Source organism: Moschus berezovskii, chromosome 16, assembly GCF_049115385.1.
Source record: "Moschus berezovskii isolate FMDL1 chromosome 16, NW_MosBer_1.0, whole genome shotgun sequence".
NCBI classification, from domain to species: Eukaryota; Metazoa; Chordata; class Mammalia; order Artiodactyla; family Moschidae; genus Moschus; species Moschus berezovskii.
This window is the reverse complement of record NC_142475.1, coordinates 71,923,248-71,943,184: the sequence shown is the minus strand read 5'-3', so window position 1 is coordinate 71,943,184 and position 19,937 is coordinate 71,923,248. Positions and strand designations below refer to the sequence as shown.

At 41.2% G+C, this 19,937-nt stretch overlaps 1 protein-coding gene and 1 long non-coding RNA gene across 2 annotated transcripts in view; one reads left to right on the top strand and one right to left on the bottom strand.

Annotated features, from left to right (window-relative positions):
* NKAIN3 (sodium/potassium transporting ATPase interacting 3) overlaps positions 1–19,937 on the top strand; it is a 563,225-nt gene that overhangs the window by 506,321 nt on the left and 36,967 nt on the right. The window lies entirely within an intron of this gene.
* LOC129560304 (uncharacterized) overlaps positions 4,556–19,937 on the bottom strand; it is a 72,520-nt gene continuing 57,138 nt past the window's right edge. The window contains exon 3 of the long non-coding RNA XR_008686732.2: positions 4,556–5,374. This is a non-coding gene — a long non-coding RNA (uncharacterized LOC129560304). The remainder of the gene's footprint in view (positions 5,375–19,937) is intronic.

Genomic DNA, 19,937 nt, shown 5'->3' with positions numbered 1-19,937 from the left:
AGTGTTGGATCTACCAAGATATTACTATATCCAAGGTCACTTAGATTTTCTCTTATTTATCTTCTAGGAGTTTTATAATTTTGTGTTTTACACTTAGATATGTGAACTTTTTTGAGCTAATTTTTATGAAGAGTATATTATTTTCACTTTTTGTTTTTGTTTTTTGAGTTTGAAAACAGAAAAAATTCATCATTGATATTTCTAGTTTCATCTTGAGAAACCACTTAACGTGGCATAATGAAAACTAACTTTGTTTCCTTTAATGAGATTTTGGTTGAAAATATGTATTAATAAGCATTATATATTCACCTTCCCAATTAAAGTGCGGTGTGTTTCAGTGGCTGTAAGAATAATTTATTTTAAGCATGGTTTTCAGTTGAATAGAACATCAGCTTAGCTGACAGTTCTAGCTGTTGGATTCACATTATCCTTCTTGAATCCATTGATCTGAAGCAGCATTAAAATGTTTTAATAAGTGCCCTTATAAAGACAGCAGGCCAACATTACTAAACTTTTTAAAACACTTCAAAGGGGATTATGGAAACATGCTGAAGCTCTGACAGTAAATAAGTATGCATGCGTGTGTACTAAAGCGCTTTAGTTGTGTCCGACTCTTTGTGACCTCTGCGGACTGTAGCCCACCAGGCTTCTCTTAACATGGGATTCTCCAGGCAGGAATACTGGAGTGGGTTTCCATGCCCTCCTCCAAGAGATCTTCCCGACCCAGGGATCAAACTTATGTCTCTTATGTTTCTCCTGCTTTGGCAGCAGGTTCTTTACTGCTAGCGCCACCAGTATACTGGCCACCAAAGTGATCTTTAGCAAATGAACACTGATAGTTCTCTGTTTCTAATTTCCCTCCTCTTAATTAATTTACACGATGATGATATATCCTGTAGATAGTTGACTCACTCAAGCCTACAGCCTACACACAGGATGCAGGTGAAAACTTACTTCTCAGACCAGGTTCTTCCTTTCAACCGATGTACGTTCCATGAATTATTGTCCAATCTATTGGAAGGTCATTTCTCTGCCCACAGTAAAGTGTTTAATTTCTCCCTGTGGAGAAGAAGCCTCCAGGTTGGAAATGTATTCAGGCACAGACAATTATCATTTCAACTCATCAACTGAGTTTTCCTCTCTTCTAATTGGAGCACCCTTCAGGTGTCCGTGTTCTTGCCATGTGAGCTTACAAGCTCACCAACTAGGGACACAGGATTTGAGGTTCCCCTCCCAACAGGGCTGGCCTGCTCACCCAGAAGGAAAGTGTGTGCTACCATTTTGGGGTATGCAGTCTATCATTTAGTCAAGGCTATGGTTTTTCCCGTGGTCATGTATGGATGTGAGAGTTGGACTGTGAAGAGGGCTGATCGCCGAAGAATTGATGCTTTTGAACTGTGGTGTTGGAGAAGACTCTTGAGAGTCCCTTGGACTGCAAGGAGATCCAACCAGTCCATTCTAAGGGAGATCGATCCTGGGTGTTCATTGGAAGGACTGATGCTAAAGCTGAAACTGCAATACTTTGGCCACCTCATGCGATGAGTTGACTCACTGGAAAAGACTCTGATGCTGGGAAAGGTTGGGGGCGGGAGGAGAAGGGGATGATGGAGAATGAGATGGCTGGATGGCATCACCGACTCTGTGCACATGAGTTTGAGTGAATTCCGGGAGTTGGTGATGGACAGGGAGGCCTGGTGTGCTGTGATTCATGGGGTCGCGGAGAGTCGGACATGACTGAGCAACTGAACTGAACTGAGTCTATCATTATATCACCTCTGTCATCACTAGATCCAGCCCTTCCCCACGGCTAGTTAATGTGACATTTTGCAACCTTGATCCCTTTAAGATCATTAAGTGGCTTGATCCCTTTATTGTTTTATCCTTTGAAGACCACCATAGGGCTTTGATTTTTACTCTTTAATGCCAATGAGGCATTGGAGACTATCTGAGAGGGAGCTGTGTGGAAGAAAACAGACACTGGACCCTTCTGGAAGCCAATGAGCAGAGGAGAGAGGGGAGATGGGGGACAAAGAGAGCCAGTTTGATGTCACTGTTAACTACTGAAATACTATTGCTATTTAGTCTTTGAAGCAGAGACAAAATTTCATCCTTATTTAGCCTGTTTGCATGAGGATTTTGCTTTTTCTAAAATACAAATAAAATTCCTACCAACGTCCTCTGACATGGTTTCTATCTTAAGTACATCACTCCCTCCCTCTCTTTCTCTGGAGCCCACTCTTCCCCACTTCCTCCTCTTCTTCCTCCACTCTGCCTTCCTCCTTCAATCTTCACACACACAGATAGTATTCATTGAATGAAACAGAAGAGAAAGGCTGTCAGGAAGATCCAGGCTGAAAATTATTTGAGAATCCATCAGTAAGTGAAAGCAGGTTTAAAATCCTTCTATTCACAGGATTAACACTGCAGCAAAAGCAAAAGTAACAAAACTAGAGCTGATGAACATGTGGGAGGTAAAGGTTGCAACAGATTCCATAGGTGACTTTTATCCATTTTAACAAGGATTAAGTCTATTTTAATAGTTCTTTGTTAAATCATTTAATTACTTTTCTGAGAAGAGACAGCTGTAGGTATCATGTAAGGTAAAACCTTTCAGAATTAAAAAAATTAAAAGTGGGGAAAGAAGGAAGCAGCTAGGTAATCAAGATAAGATAATAGAGCCTTACATAGAAAAGTTAACATTTCAAATGACTTCTGCAAAAATCTCTTTCCAAATCTGCTTCCTTTCTAGACTTTGATAAATTCACATTAGCACCATGGGAGGGGGGGAAAGCAGATGTTTTAAAAACTATTGTCATATTAACTGATGTGAGAAAATGTTTCTTGATTTAATGACGTGCATGCATGCATGCATTGGAGAAGGAAATGGCAACCCACTCCAGTATTCTTGCCTGGAGAATCCCAGGGATGGGGGAGCCTGGTGGGCTGCTGTCTATGGGATCACACAGAGTTGGACACGACTGAGGTGACTTAGCAGCAGCAGCAAATAAGATTTATCTTTATATTTTTTGGGCTGTGGTTATTAGCCTCCTGGTGAAATGCTCAAATTATATGCTTGAAAATATAGATACAAATATACTCCAAAAGAAAATAAATAAAGCCAGTTGTGTCACTCTAATTCAAGTGAAAGTAAATTCAAGTGTTAAGGAAAGAAATGGTAAAGATTAGGAGGAAGCAAGCAATTCTCTCATGTCAAAACCCCAGTTGTTTCATATGGTAAAAAAAAAAAAAATATGTAGTTATTTGTTCATATATATATTCATATATATACATATAAAATATGTTGTTTTTTGGTAGCTAAGTTGTGTCTGACTCTTTGTGACCCCATAGACTGCAGCATGCCAGGCTTCCCTGTCCTCTACTATCTCCTGGAGTTTGCTCAAGTTCATCTCCATTGAATTGATGATGCTATCTAACCATCTCATCCTATCCCTACTTATACATATATATAGTATAATATCATATATACACATATATATACATTATAAGGTATATCATATATATGTGTGTGTGTCTGTGTGTATGGTCTTCTATTAACTTCCTGAAATAAATAAAAAGATGATACCCCTCCCTCCAGGAGTCTGTCATTAATTTGAAAAGTTGAGACATACAAGCATAAAATGGTAAAGAAATGGTAATAAGATGTGTTAGGCAGTGATAACTAGCTTTGCAGGTCAGTTCCCTGACATACAAAATAAAGGGAGGGCTTCTAATCCTCAGTAGACTCCATTCCACTTTTAAAATGTACATTAGTGTAGACAGTTGGCTTAATAAGAAGAAAATAACTTGTGTAATTATTTCACACAGAAGAAGACAATCAGTGCTGCGCTCTTGTACCCGCAGGACAAAGTTCTAAGTGTGCTTGAGGCATTGATTCTCCAGACAAATACAGATACTTGCAAGTGTTTGCATAGAATTTTGTGTTCAGGTCCACTTGATCAGGTCCCCTCCCCACTCAAGCGTTCATGCCCCGCTTTAAACAACCCCCATGCCCACAGGATAAGAGGAAAGACTCATGACCCAGAAGTCAGGCAATATGGTGTGGGAACTTCAGAAAATTTGAGACTACTCTGTTTTAAAGAGCAACAGCTGTTCAGTTTGAGCTGACTGGTGACAAATGAGACTTCAGGTCTAATTTTTTTTTTAAGGAAAAGTGGAAGTTTGAAGTTTTTGTGATACCATCCAAAATAATACACAAACATTTCCACTTGCCTTTCAAGGTTTTGTTATTATTTTGTTACTCCAAAGTAATTTTTTTTTTTATTTTTGACAACCATCTTAACATTTTAAGGAAACAATGTGTAGACCAAAAGAAGTGTATCTGTGGACTGAAGACAAAGGACACCAATTTTGAGTTTTGTTTTTTTTTTATTGGAGTCTAGTTGATTTACAATATTGTATTAGTTTTGGGTATACAGCAAAGTGATTCAGTTTACATATACATGTATCTATTCTTTTTTTGGATTCTTTTCCCATATAGGTTATTACAGAACACTGAGTAGCTGTTTCCTCTAGTGATTCAGTGTGGCCTGGAGAGGTCAGGGAGGGCTGTGACGTCTACTGATGCGTTCCTGAATGTGGGGTGTGTGTGTGTGTTTGTGTGCATGCATGTGTGTGCATAAAGACACATGCAACTGGGAAGGTAAAAGAGGAAGCACCCATCTGACTCTGGAAGGATCCACAATCAACAGGTGGAATGATGAGAAAGTATGGAACATTTGGGTAAATGTTTTCCCAAAAGAGGAAAAATTTTCCCCAACCAGAAAAAAGATCAACTTTACAGTAGAACACAGCCTTGAAAGACAAGTGGAGATGTTTGTGTAATAGAAGATTCTCGAATGATATAGATTCATTGCATTTTGATCATATGTGAAGATTTGTGCCGCCTAGTATGTTTGCTTTAAAATGGCATGTCCAATGAAAATCCAACATTGCATTTAGGTAGATTAAATTCTATCAATATCCAACAAAGACACGTGATTTTTCCCCAAATGTTATTTTATTTTTAAAAAGTCTTATTTTATATTTGAGTATAGCCAATTAACAATGTTGTGATAGTTATCCATTTAGATATAGCAGTGTATACAAGCCAATCCCAAACTCTATAACTATCCCTCCTTCCCCTCTGGCAACCATAAATTCATCCTGTGTTTCTGTTCTGTAAATAAGTTCCTTTGTATCATTTCTTCTTAGATTCCATATATACAAAGACACATAGTATAAAATACATTTCTTCCTTAGCCATTTATTCACTTGTTATCAATCACAGGTATGAATTCAAAATCTTGAAGATATGATTTCAGTGGCAAAAATGCTGCAACTTTAATTATTTGCAAAGTGATCCTGATATAAAACCCTGCAGAAGGCAAGACAGGAAATCAGAGTTGGGTTGAATGTCAATTATGCATGCTAATTTCCATTCATATACAAATATCTGATTAAATTCATAGAATGCAGCTGGGTCCATTTTCATCTTTAATGAAAAGAAAATATCACTCAAAGGGTGTGAAAGCAGGGATTGAAAACTCAAAGGATGTTTTTCTTGAACACTCACAGGAAGTCATTTCTCATATTACTATTATTTCTGTTTCAGTTGTTTGCTTTTTGGTTTGTGTTTTGTTGTTATTAATTATTTGTTTGTTTGCAGTTGTTATTTTCTTAGAATGAAAACTCGAAAAAGAGTCCAAGGGAATGTTGTAAAATTTAAATTTTCCTCCCAGCCCCAAAACAAGAGTATATCACTTCCCCACGCTGGTGGCAACAGCTGATATCAGTTCCGGAAATAGTATGTGCATATAATACTAGCTCATAATTGAATTTAGCTACATTAAAAATAAAGCCCAAATAATAGTTGTTTAGAAGGTAAGTGTAAGTCACTCAGTCATGTCCAACTCTCTGCAATACCATGGGCTACAGCCCGCCAGGCTCCTCTGTCCATGGAATTCTCCAGGCAAGAATACTGGAGTAGGTAGCCATTCCCTTCTCCAGAGGATCTTCCCCATCCAGGGATCAAACCCAGGTCTCTGGCATTGTGAGCAGATTCTTTACCATCTAAGCCACAGGGAAATCCATTCAGAAGGTAGAGATTTGTTTTACTCTCATCTCAGAGGGATCTGGCAGAGGCACAGCAGGCCTGTAATGGTGCCTCCATGGTCATCTGAGAATCAATCTCTTTTAATATTTCCTTCCTCATCTGATCTCAGATCGTTCCATTTTCATCCTGAAAAGCACCTCATAATCACAACAGGGCAGCCAGGGTGAAGTCTATCACATCAACATTCCCGCCAAGAAGAAAGAAGAACAAAAGGGCATGCCTCCCAGCTATCAGCTCCCTTTAAAGAGATTTTTTTTCTGGAAAGTTACTTACAGCATTTAGTTGACCAGCAGAGGCAGATTTTAAGTTGGAGAGAACAGAGATGTGGATACAGGAGGGAAGGGGACAGGGAGGGATGAAATGAAAGTTTGCTTTGGAGTCGGTCCTTCCTCCCCAGATTCCAGGCAGATTTTTCCCACACTGATTTTGTGTCAGGCTGGGGTTGTCCTAGCTTCTGTCCTTTCACACAAGGGCAGATCATCACACCCACACAGGACCCTGTTGCTATCATCAGAAAGGAATTTGGTGCTGAGCCCCACTATGGCCCCTACACTTTGGTCCACTGTCAGCCCAGCCAAGTGTTGCTTCTAGGCACTGGGGCCACTGAAGTCCAAAGGCAGGTGGGATACAGATGCTGGGGTGCCTGGCAAAACAGAACACCCACAGTCTACTTGGAGTTTCATGTCAATTCTCTGTGAATTTGGATGGATAAAAAGGCCATTAGATTTGACAAAATGTAGACTGCTAACCTTTAAAAGAGCAATCTCAGCAGAAAAGTAGGGCCAGAAGCCAAATCTCAGTGAATTAAGGAAGGAATGAAAAGCAGAGGAAAGCAGGCAGCTGATAACAACATTCATTTCAGACGTTTGTGGGTGGAAGGAGGAAGCTGTAAGACATAACAGAATCAAGTGACATTTTTGTAAGATAAGGGAGAACGAAACATTTTTGAAGGCAGAAGGAAAAGAGTCTGTGAAAAGGAGATATTGGCGACAAGCCCAAAAGAGCAAAAGAAAGATCTTTGGAAATCAAGATAAGAAAAAACATCAGGGAGACAGGAGTGATCCTTTAAAAAGGAAAGATTCCTTATCCTCAGATTCATTAAAAAAGAATGAAGGAATACGTGAAGAAAGAAAATACAATCGGGTGTGTCTGTGTATATGTTAATTGGTTCACATTAATCGTCTTACATTCAACAAAGTGCTAGAAAAGAATAAGGATTGTGTTGAGTTAGACTGGGGACTTCCATGGGATCAAAAATGTTTTTTGTAGGAAAAGCCTATGGAAGCAATCTATTAATGTATCCTCCTCATTTGAAAAGACGGGAAACTGTATGAGAAAATAAACTGATTTACCGAGATGGGTTGAAAGGAATCTGTCAGGACTTGTTACTATGTGAGAAGAATCCCTGAAGACCGTGAGAGATATGTGAAACCAGAATGGGCCCGGTTCTGGAAAGAAAGCTGAGGTCTGGGTTGAGGCTGGGAGCAAGCTTGAGTGGGGGAGATGAAGGCACAGTTGAAGCTGAGGAAGTTCAAATTCACTTGTTCTTACTGACACTACTGCTGCTGCTAAGTCACTTCAGTCATGTCCGACTCCGTGCGACCCCATAGACGGCAGCCCACCAGGCTCCGCCATCCCTGGGATTCTCCAGGCAAGAACACCGGAGTGGGTTGCCATTTCCTTCTCCAATGTGTGAAAGTGAAAAGTGAAAGTGAAAAGTGAAAGTGAAGTCGCTCAGTCGTGTCGGACTAGTAGCGACCCCATGGACTGTAGCCCACCAGGCTACTCTGTACATGAGATTTTCTAGGCAAGAGTACTGGAGTGGCTTGCCATTGCCTTCTCCGTCTTACCAATAAGGCGTGAGCAATATGGTCCTGCTCTGTTTTGTGACCCAAGAAGAGGGGCAAAGAAAGGAGGAGAAGTGATACAGGTTCAGGCTTGGTTCGGTCCAACAGTGAGCAGGAATGGTTGGGATGCTAAGCCTGTAGAGAGGGCAGCATAAAGCCACTGGCCAGACATGGTGCTTCCATCAGTAAAAGAGAAGCTCCGATGAAACCAACATCTTCATCGTCTCAGGTGGATCCAGTCTGAACTATGCCATTGCCCTTTGTAGACTAATGACATGTGCTTGATTCCTGATTTCACTACTAACCAGCTATACAACCTGGAGCTTGTTATTCCAATCCTTCATTTCCTCATCCACAAAGGAGAGAAACTACTATTCACCTTGCAAATATATTGTGAAACTTAAATTCTTGAGAACTTAACACTCAGTACCTAGTAAATACTCAAATGTTGCTACAAATGGTCTCTTCTAATGAAATATCCAATGCACCATACAATATAAGAAGATAGAATCTATCTTGAAGGATCTGATTATTACATAGAAAGAGCTATGTAATATACAACCATTCAGATATTCTCTAGGATTCTCTACAATAAATGAGATCATCCTCTCAGCTCAGCTTCCATCATATAGAAAATCAGAAAACTACCAAACGTGGTAAGGAAGAGATGCTTTCTGCTAGTGATGCTGAGGGCAATGCCTGGAGGGACCTGAGGAACCTTAACTGTATTTTTAAGGCTCATTGAACACCATTCTCTCCTACTGAGTTTATGGAGCACCGAAGCCTCTCCTCATACAGTTTCTACCTCTCTGGGCATAGTAGGGAGACCACCTTTGATTACCACTGAACCAACCCTTAATGCCTTCCTCCTGGGATGTCCATACAGTGTAACAATTTTAGTCTAAGAACTGGGAAAGCAGAACTGGAACAGGAAACCAAAGGTCAACTATTGTCAACTATTCTTATTTTTAAACACCTGAAATAGAAGCAGAGGTGCCATTTATTTTCACTCAAAATTACAAAAAGTATCACTTGTTTTTTTTTTAATTAGGATTTTTGTGGGCACAGTATTTCTACAAAGATTCTTTTAAAGCATAACTTAGGGCTTCCCTAGACTTTGGCCACCTCATACGACGAGTTGACTCACTGGAAAAGACTCTGATGCTGGGAAGGACTGGGGGCGGGAGGAGAAGGGGACGATAGAGAATGAGATGGCTGGATGGCATCACCGACTCGATGGACATGAGTTTGACTCCGGGAGTTGGTGATGGACAGGGAGGCCTGGCGTGCTGTAATTCATGGGGTCGCAAAGAGTCGGACACGACTGAGCGACTGAACTGAACGGAACTGAACTGAACTGAGTGGCTCAGTGGTAAAGAATCTGCCTGCCAATGCAGGAGACATGGGTTCCATCTCTGGTCCAGGAAGATTCTGCATGCCGCGGAGCAACTAAGCCCAACCACTGAGCCCATGTGCCGCAACTACTGAAGCCAACGTGCCCAAGAGCCTGTGCTCCACAACAAGAGAAGCCACTGCAACAAGAAGCTCATGCTCCACAACTAGAAAGTAGCCCCCACTCACCGCAACTACAGAAGAGTGTGTGTGCAGCAGCAGTGAAGACCCAGCATAGCCAAAAATAAATTAAAAAATAATTTTTTAAAAAGTATATCTTAGAGCTGCAAAACATCTAGGAATTTTACTGGTTTCTGAAATAAAATACTATAATCCAAAATCATCTTAGAAAAAAAAAACAAACTCTTAGTTTGGGCAATTAGAAAATGGGTAACATTAGTGAAAACCTCTTCACTTCTAATGATTTCAACATATTATAAAGAATAATGATGACTCTTTCCCATTGTATTGGAAATGCATGCATGCTAAGTCACTTCAGTCATGTCCAACTCTGTGACTCCATGGACTATAGCTCTACAGGCTCCTCTGTCCATGGGATTCTCCAGACAAGAATACTGAAGTAGGTTACCATTTCCTCCTCCAGGGGCTCTTCCTGACCCAGGGATCAAACCCATGTCTCTTGTGTCTCCTGCATTGGCAGGCAGGTTCTTTGCCACTACCTTCATAAAACTAAAAATAAAGTCTGAAAACTCTAGATTATAGACACAATTACGTTGGAACTATTTTATGCTTTTGACTCAACTCTTACACTTCTCAGGCTTTAAAAATGCTATGGAAAGTTTAGATCATCATTTTAAAAGAACAGACTACATGGTGTGCAGTGTATTGAGTGAATAGTTGGATCACACTTAATCCCATGTAAGATTATTATGAAAAATTATACCATCTTCCTGGGATTGTGCCATAAAGGAGTTTGTACCTGCTTTGTTGAATAAATGCAATTTTTGATTATAGAAGAACTTGTATACAGTAGCAGTAAGGAGAGGAGTCAACATCATGAATTACAGAGTCAGAATATAACTTCCTACCTAAATGGTTTGGGGACAAATTGATTAACCTTTGTGCTTCAGTTTTCTCTTCCATAGAATGAAAATAATGATAGAACTTAGCTCTTAAAGATATAAGGGCTTAATTAATGGACATATGGTGTCTAGCTAAGCCCTGGGCTAAGCACTAGGCATCCATTAGTTCAGTAATCTTCATAATAATCAGTGAAGTAAAATGATCATTATCCCCATTTTACAGAGGAGGAAACTGAGGCTCAGAGAGGTCAAATACCTTGCCAAAGTTTGTTCAGATGGTCTTGGAAAAGCCAATATTTGAACTGAGATCTCTCCAACCACAAGCTGAACTCTTGACCAGCAAAACCATTAACTGAAAGGAAAGTACTGGATTCTAGGAACAAGGCTGAAATTCATCCTGAGAACTGGATAACTGGAGCAACCGCAGCAGCAAGTGTGACCTCTTATAGATTCCCCAGTCATTAGATGGAGCTCCTTGGAATCCCTCTGAAGAGCATCATTGGCCCCGAGGACTTTGAAGTTGTTCTTGTAGTCAAAAGAGAAGAGATAAAGAGCTTCAGAACCAAGGAGGGTGCAGGAAGACGAGGAAAGTGATGGTGTGCATGCTGTGCGTGCTAAGTGGCTTCAGTTGTGTCCGACTCTTTGACCTATGGACTGTAGCACACCAGGCTCTTCTGTCCATGGAATTTCCCAGGCAAGAACACTGGAGTGGGTTGCCACACCCTCCTCCAGGAGATCTTCCTGACCCAGGGATCAAATACACGTCTCTGATGTCTCCTGCATTGGCGTGCAGGTTCTTTACCATTTCACTGAGACCATCAAAGGAGGTCAGGTGGTCCATGACATGGGATCCTCCCCACCCCCTGGCCCTGAGTGGAGCAGAGGGGATCTACTGCACAACACTGAAGTCTAGGCAGGTCCCAGGCTCCACATCTGCTTCACTCAAAGGTTCATTAGTTACAAAGGCTGGTGCACTTAGTACCTAACACAGAACACTCTGGGACCTTCTCAGAGCTGGACAACAGCATCATCAGTCTCATTTGGTCTCCTATTCAAGAAGGTGGAATTTAGGTGGAATTGATTCCGTGTACTAATTCAGTTGAGTGGATCACAGCATCTGCCACATTTGACTAGGCAGAACTTTCAAATACATCCCTCAGACAAATCAAGAAGCCTGTGAAAACCCCATTTCAGTTACAGACAAGAAGACTTCCATATTGCAAAATCCTTCCCCTCAAATTCCAATACATCCAGGCAGAGAAATGCCTGTCTTTCTCTTGGGTTCTCCTGAGCTCTATAAAATCTATATGTCCACATACAACTCCATCTACAATAAGAGGCTGAGAAGTTTACTGAGGTTGCATGACTGTCCCCAGATGGTGGAAGCAGTGTCCATGATAGACAGGGCTCCAGACATTGCCATTTGATTCTACTGCTGATGAACCAGCTCCTCGCTGGGAAGTGGCTGGCAGTGGACAGACATCAGATCTGTATGCCCCTGGAGTGATGCCTGGCTGCCTAAGATGAGGCTTGGAGCACGACTGCTCTGCCATCTGCTGCCTTTCAGCAGGTGTTCTTGGGATCTCTGTTCTCAATACATGAGATCTGAAGATGGACATCCCACTATTGGGTTGTGTGGTCTACAGCAAGCTGGATTTAAGGGTGTATTGGCAGGCATGTCTCTCCTGAGATACTGAGGGTACCCACCCTTGGCCCTGAGAAGCACAAAAAGAGCCATAATGCTCTGGTAAGCTAGAGGGCAGGTTCAAAAATGTGTCCTGAGAACTAGAGGTCTGAGTTGTTAGAGAGTGAAGTCAACAGCTCAAGAACAGGGACAGAAGATGGAAGAGGCAAGCTGGAGGCCAGTCTGGGTGGACACAGACAGAGGGCTCCTGCCCAGCTGCAGTTTTCATCCAGTTCCCTGGGCCTGACTCCATGTAGAGAGTCACATACAGAAGAGGCAGAGCCTGACGCAACCTGGAGTAAGTCACCTTTTATGCTCACCCAAGACCCTACCCCTCACATTCTGACACTATCACAAAACAACTCTTTAGCTCCAAACTACATTTATAGATTCATTTCATACCTTTACAAACTAACTTTTAGCTCTATGTTTAGGATTGTAAGGTGAGTAAATATTAGAAGACATATTTTCAATAGAAACATTTTTCTTCAAATTACCTCATTACACTCAGGTACTATGACCCTAGTAAACTATTTACATGATACCGTTGAAGAATTGCTTCCCAGGTGGCACTAGTAAAGAATCTGCCTGCCGATGCTGGAGACGTAAGAGATGCAGGTTCAGTCCCTTGGGTTGGGAAGATCCCCTGGAGGAGGGCATGGCAACCCACTCCAGTATCCTTGCCTGGAGAATCTCATGGACAGAGGAACCTGGCGAGCTACTGTCTATGGGGTTGCCAAGAGTCGGACACGACTGAAGTGACTGAACACGGAGCACGCACAGTGAAGAGTTATTAAGCTTGGCAGGGGACACTTAGAAAAGTCCCAGATATGAGCTACTTAAATAAGTTTATTTGTTTGCCGTGTTTGAACAATGCTATTGTTCCTCTATGACTTGACACCAGAAATGCACTGAGAACAACGCTCTTTGCAAGTCAGAGTAACTTGTGTGTCCTCTGTATATTGCTGAGCTGGCTTGCTCGGAGCATCTGCATCACAAAAGCATGTCATTAAAAAGCTTATCTTCCTTGGTAGAAGCCAGCAAACCATTTGTTTTCCATTTTGACTGTCTACATGAGTGCTTCTATACATAAGGGCAATAAATCCCCACAGCCCAGAATAATGCGATGCTGTTGCCATTGTGCATTTTTATGGTCATTGTAGAAAAAGCAACTTATTTCCATATTCATTGATTTCATCTGAAGCCCAGGGTGCCAGTGGGACTCTTAGGAGAATGAACCAAATGTCTTCAAATAATTTCAGGCTTCATTTGGCATAGGACACTTCCATAAGCTGGCATCACAAATTCTGGATTCCTGAAGGATAAGTGTGAGCAGCTTGATTAAAAAACAGGTTAGGAATTACTGGGATTACAAGGAAATTCTCCCCGTAGTTATCTAAATAAATAAGAAGCCAGGTCCTCGTCCCCTGAGGAACCTAAGTTCCTAGACTTCTGTTCTGCTGGGACACAGGAGAAAACAGATGGACATGGGTGACAGTTGCACAGAAACATCCTACTGGGAGCCCTGGAGAAAGAAATGTGTCTACAAGACTCTGTGTGCTGAGACTATCCACCTGCAGCCTGTTCTTCAGCCTCAGAGTGTTTTAATAACTCCTTAGGAAGGGGGGAAATGTCCCTGTCCAGCCCAATGCAGAGGGTGAGCCACTGTGCAAAGGTGAGCCTTCACCCCTCCTAAAGGAGAGAGTCAGAAGGTTTACAAGTGATTAACCACCTGTCACGTTTCTGGACCTTCTGTCATCTGTCATAACGAGAGGGCAAGCTGCATTCAGACTGCAGTGAGATTTGGAGTACCACCATTCCTTATGAAAACTACATAGATAAAATGACTGGAAAATTCATATTCCATCATGCTATTCGTATTTCCCCTCTCCCCAGTGAAGGAAGTGGCGTGTATTCAGGAACACCTGTAGCTATTTTTCATGTACTTCAAATGTTGCATGAGTGCTAAGTTACTTCAGTTGTGTCTGCCTCTTTGCAACCCCATGGACTGTAGTCCACCAGGCTTCTCTGTCCATGGGATTCTCCAGGCAAGAATATGGGAATGGGTTGCCATGTCCCTCTCCAGAGGATCTTCCCAACCCAGAGAGCAAACCTGTGTCTCCTATGTCTCCTGCATTGGCAGGTGGAGTCTTTGCCACGGAGCCATGTGTGAGGCCCTTGCCCAACCCATTGGTCAGTAACGCAGTGCTCCTTGTCCTTGACCTGTCAGAGGCCTTGGCCACGGCCGATTGCCCTGGCTTTCATGTATCCCTCCATCCCTTGGGTCAGTCCTTTTCAGTCCCTTTTGTGGCTTCTTTGGCATCTCTCCAATCCGTAAATGTAATAATGTTGCAGGACTTCATCCCTGAACCTCTTCTCTGCCTTCACTCACTTCCTTAGTGATCTAATCCAGTCACATGGCTTTAAACACCCCATCTGTAGACACACTGATGACCTCCAGATTTATTACTGCTCTTTGCCTGAGCAGTTATTCAGGGCTGTGTTTTCAGCTAACAGTCTTTCCAGATGAGGTAACTTCTCCCCCATCCCACCTTTGACAAAGAGTAGGCTTGCTTCCTCTTACTAGAAAAGTAACTCAAAAAATCACTATAGAAACTTTTTAAATATTTCATTATGATGGGTTTTCTGAGGTAAAATTACTGGGTGAAAGAGTTTATATAGTGTTTCCCAACTTCTTCCAAAGGTAGTATGTGAGAATGTCAATCTGATCATCTTTGTTAACACACCCCCACAAGTGTTATAAAATATGGTGACAACATAGCTTCCTTGTAGTCTTCATGTGATTTAATTTATGTCTGACATCATTTATGTATGACATCATTCCACAGTTTATTAGTCTTATTTCTTTCTATATGGCTTAGATATCTATGTTATTTGCAAATTTTTCTATTGTTCGCCCTTTTTAAACTTAGAGGAATGATTTACTTTTTAAAAAGCAACTTAAGAGACTTCCCTGGTGGTCCAGTGGCTAGGACTCAGTGCTCCCAGTGCAGGGGTCCTGGTTTCGATCCCTGGTCAGGGAACTAGATCTTACATGCCCCAACTAAGATCTTATGCAGCCAAATTAATAAATAAAAAAAAATTTTTTTAAGTAACTCAGGATTCCTCTCCTGCAATACTACCATCTATATATGCAGGGGGCCATCGTAGCCCAAGGGATGTGCAGAGTACAGCAAAAAGATGTGAAGTTCATCCTGGCTTCTGTACCCTGAGTAGTCAAGTCCTTAGTCTCTGGCCCAGCATCCATGAAAAAATAACAGGCTAACTTGTTAGATTATACGTAGAGTAAAATCCCAAACCCTGTACATTCTTGACATTAGGTAGCTATGGTTTCTTTTATAAATAACTTAACACCTTAACCCAAATAAATTACATGCAGATGCTTTCTACTTACAAATGTTCAACTTAATGATGTCTGTAGGGACTCAGAAGCTAAGAGCTAAGTGTGCCAGCCTCTGCCTGCATCCCATGGGAGGGACTTTGGCCAAAACTTTTATAAAGTCATTTTGGACTTGAGGAAAAATTTGGACTAACAAAGAGCCATTTAAAACCCGTTTGTTAAATAGAGAAACTTCCTTCATTCTTTACAGATTCTCTTAAGCTTTAGGACTTAAATGTTGGCGTGAGTGGTGGGAAATTTGGGACAGTATCAGGGACTTATTTTTGTTCATGAATCCTTTTGGCTTCCCTCAAATCTCCCAATTCTCTCCTAAGGCTAGTACTGAACAAGTTTTTCTCTCTGCATTCCCTAAATGAGTTTTCTCTCCATCCACTCCAATGAAAAGTGATCCCTTCTGACACTCAAGGGTTTTCCCAGTGGCTCAGCAGTAAAGAATCAGTCTGTCATCCAGGAGACTCAGGAGACTTGGGTTCGATCCCTGGGTGGGGAAGATCCCCTGGAGGATGGCATGACAGCCCACTCCAATATTCTTGCCTGGAGAATCCCATGGACAGAGGAGTCTGGCGGGCTACAGTCCATGGGGTTTCAAAGAGTCGGATACGACTGATGAGACTGAGTACATACACAAGACACTCAGACTTGTAGAAATTTTCATTTCTTTGACTTATTCTTACCAAGACCCACAATTAGCAGGACACACAGACCATGGTTAGTTGTCCTGCATGAGTGAAATCTAATCCTGTCAATCCTTATACAAGCCTACCAGGCTCCTCTGTCCATGGGATTTCCCAACAAGAATACTGGAGGGAGTTGCCATTTCTTTCTCCAAGGGATCTTTTTGACCCAGGGATTGAACCCACATCTCTTGTGTCTCCTGCACTGGCAGATGGATTCTTTACCACTAGCTCTACCTGGGAAGCCCTACAAGGCTTTCAGGCCAAACAAATACAAATCCTACTTGCAAAAACTAATCAATCCCTTCACACACACACAAAGGTGCGGGAATCTAGTCTTAGGCCATTTGCATTCATTTAATATATTGAAAAAGATGGAATTTATGCAGTCAGAATTTATAATATGAAGGAGAAAATCATTTGAATGTTATAACCATAGAGATGGACATCTTTAACAGAAGAGAAAAAAGATGTCTTTAAAATGAATGACTCTTTCAAAACTTTATTTGAAGCAGAAATAATCAGGATTATTATCCTGATGTTGTTTATTTTGTGTCTTTGCTATTGGCAAGAATCCTTTTTATTCCATTTCTCAGAGATAAGCAGAAAGCCATGGGGACTATTTCAACTCATATTCTGGGAAACCAAGAACTACACAACAGTCAGCCGTCTACAAATCAGTGATTAACATGATGTCTAGACATGTTCTCATGAGAATAGCATTATTAATGAAATAGCAGTTGGTTAATCATGAGAGCAAAAGTAATTTGGGGAGTAAATAATTTATTAGTATGCCAATCAATAAAGCAAAAGTAAAAGGATATGTTTTAATTAATTCATTTGTTATAATATTGAGATTATGACTGGCAAATTCTGTTTGAAGACCTGGACAGTAATCTAATATTTCCAATATGGCTGGTCTTTATCTTTCTGTTTCCAGCTAATGGTATTGCATATTTCAATTACCCAAAATTCCTTTCATTTCATCTATCAGGATATTATTAAGATCCATTAATAAACAGTTGGATCTGCAAATTTTCTGTTGCTGTGCTATGCGTTGCACTGTTCCTTTAAAACTGGGTGTTTTCACATTTCATTAACAAAAAGTTTTCACTGACTAGGGAAGATTAGTGTGATGCCAGTATAACTAAGAACCTGATCTTATTTTCTGTTACTTAAAAGACTTATTTGGAAAAAGAGAAATAAATATATTGACCAATAATCTTAAGTACATAGACAATCTTTTCAGAAACACAGTTAACCCAGTAATTTAAAAATAATCCATGGTCCTAAAATGCAGGGAAGAAATATAAGATAAGTAAGACTTAAATAAAAACACATTTTTTGAAAATTTTATTTGAAAAATTTTTCAATTGAGTTTGCTTCTTTTGCCTTTATAAAAGTACATCTATGGACTTCCCTAGTGGTACAGTGGATAAGAATCCGTCTGCCAATGCAAGGGACATGGGTTCAATCCCTGGTTGGGAAGATTCACGTGCCTGACTGCAACTAGGCCAATATACCATGACAACTGAAGCCCACACACACTAGAGCCTGCACGCTGTAACTACTGAGCCTACATACCACAACTACTGAAGCCCCATGAGCATAGAGCCTATGCTCTGCAACAAGAGAGGCCACCAACATGAGAAGCCCATACAACAAAACTGAGAGTGATCCCCACTCGCCACAATTAGAGAAAGCCCCGGTGCAACAACGAACACCCAGTGAGACAGGAATCAATATAATCAATACAAAGTACATCTATGATCATCTTCTTATGTAGTCCTACTAACTGCTCAATGTCTCATCCTAACCCCAAACCTCTCCCTAAATTTCAGCTTACTCAAATGATGGGATCAGGACTACTTAACTTGCATTTTAACAGCTACTGTTTTCCAGGTCTGTTATAACAGCTGGAAGGCAAACTAAAGGAAGTGGGATAGACTTCATTTTAAGTTAAAATTTCTCTATCAGGATGGGATTTTTTTCAACCCTGTCAGATTAGCTCTGCATATTGATATGTGAAAAGTGTTTCATCATTGAGCTCACCGAGTTTGCTCTCATGGGCCCTTCTAGTCAATTCTCTGGCCTTCCTTCCAGGAAATGCCAGTGAACCAACTAGTAAATGCCGATGGATCCAGCATGCCAAATGGAATGTGCTAATGCTAAAAACAAAAACAAAATATATTCCCTGTCAAAGAGGCTAATAATAGGCTAATATAGACATCATTGTCATCTCAAAAGGTATCAATGAAGATAAAACAATAATTGATCTTACTTCAAATCAACATGAATGTGTAAGTAGAAGTGTTAGGTTTTTTGTAAAGATATATAGTCTGTTGCTGCTGCTAAGTCACTTCAGTCGTGTCCGACTCTGTGTGACCCCATAGACGGAAGCCCACCGGGCTCCCCCTTCCCTGGGATTCTCCAGGCAAGAACACTGGAGATATAGTCTGTTAGGAAAGTAGAAAAGTAATATTCATTGTAGCAATGAGCTGTTGTAAAAGCCTTAACTTTATACTGGAAAAGTCCTACAGCACTCAGTCAAAACATTTTGCTTATCTTTCACCTACATAAATGGAAAAATAATGATTTGCGAGATTTAATTTGCCTGAGTTCACTGTGTGGGAAAAATTATTGGATTACCTAAGCTATCAAGCAACTATGGGCTAACTATGCAATATGCAACTGCCAAGATAAAATAAACTGTGTAGCATCTAAACGTTGATCTGTAACCAAAGCAACAAAACGAGTTCAGAAATGTTCTTATTGTAACATGATCCATCCAGTCTTCTACTAACCTCCTCCTTGCCAAGTGAGTAGAAGAGACCCAGGTGATCAGTCATCCTGGTCACACTGCACAGGAAGAGACTTGATTTGTTTGGCTGTCACTTTGTCTGTCTCTTTAGTGTTCAAAGGAAATGTGATCTGCCTATTTATGTCACTAGGACTCATGTCACCTGCACTCATTGAACTGCTCTTCAAGCTAATGGGCCATCTTCAAAGTCCGTTCCCCACAGTAGGGCATATTCATCCAAAGAGCTACATCAAGGAATCCAAAGTAGAACATGTGTATTGAAAGGAGTGAACAAGATAACACCTGGGAACGTTAAGGAGAAAATATTACTTCTGTTTCTATTTATGTATTTATTTATTTTCTAAAAACTGAAGAAAAGCGAGCCTTTAACAATAATGTGTGGTTTGACTCTGGCTTCCCGGGTGACTAAGTGGTAAAGGATCTGCCTGCCAATGCAGGAGACACAGGAGATGCAAGTTCGATCCCTGGGTCAGGAAAATCCCCTGGAGGAGGAAATGGCAGCCCACTCCAGTATTCTTGCCTGGGAAATCCTACAGACAGAGGGGCCTGGCAGGTTTCAGTCCATGGGGTTGCAACGAGTCGGATATGCCTTAACAATTGAGCACATACTCACACAGTCTCACCTGGACTGCATGTCAGAAATTCACATGTATTTCTAAAGTACTAGCCATAGCCTGTGAGGGAATAGGAGCCCTCCTCTGACTGGGCTGCAGAAGAACTCAAAGTACATTGTTCTCTTGGGTGGGGTCCAGCTCTCTCCAAAAGGCCTTACCCCGTCGACTACAGGCACACACACACATCCTAGCCCCTGAAACCAAGCAGGATCCTGTGGCGCCCCCTTGGGTACAAAAGCCTTTACATGTCCCTGTTTCTTTGTGAGAAAATGGCTTCAGCCTCTGAAATATTCCCTGAGTTCCAATAGTTACTAATTAGGGAAAGGAGG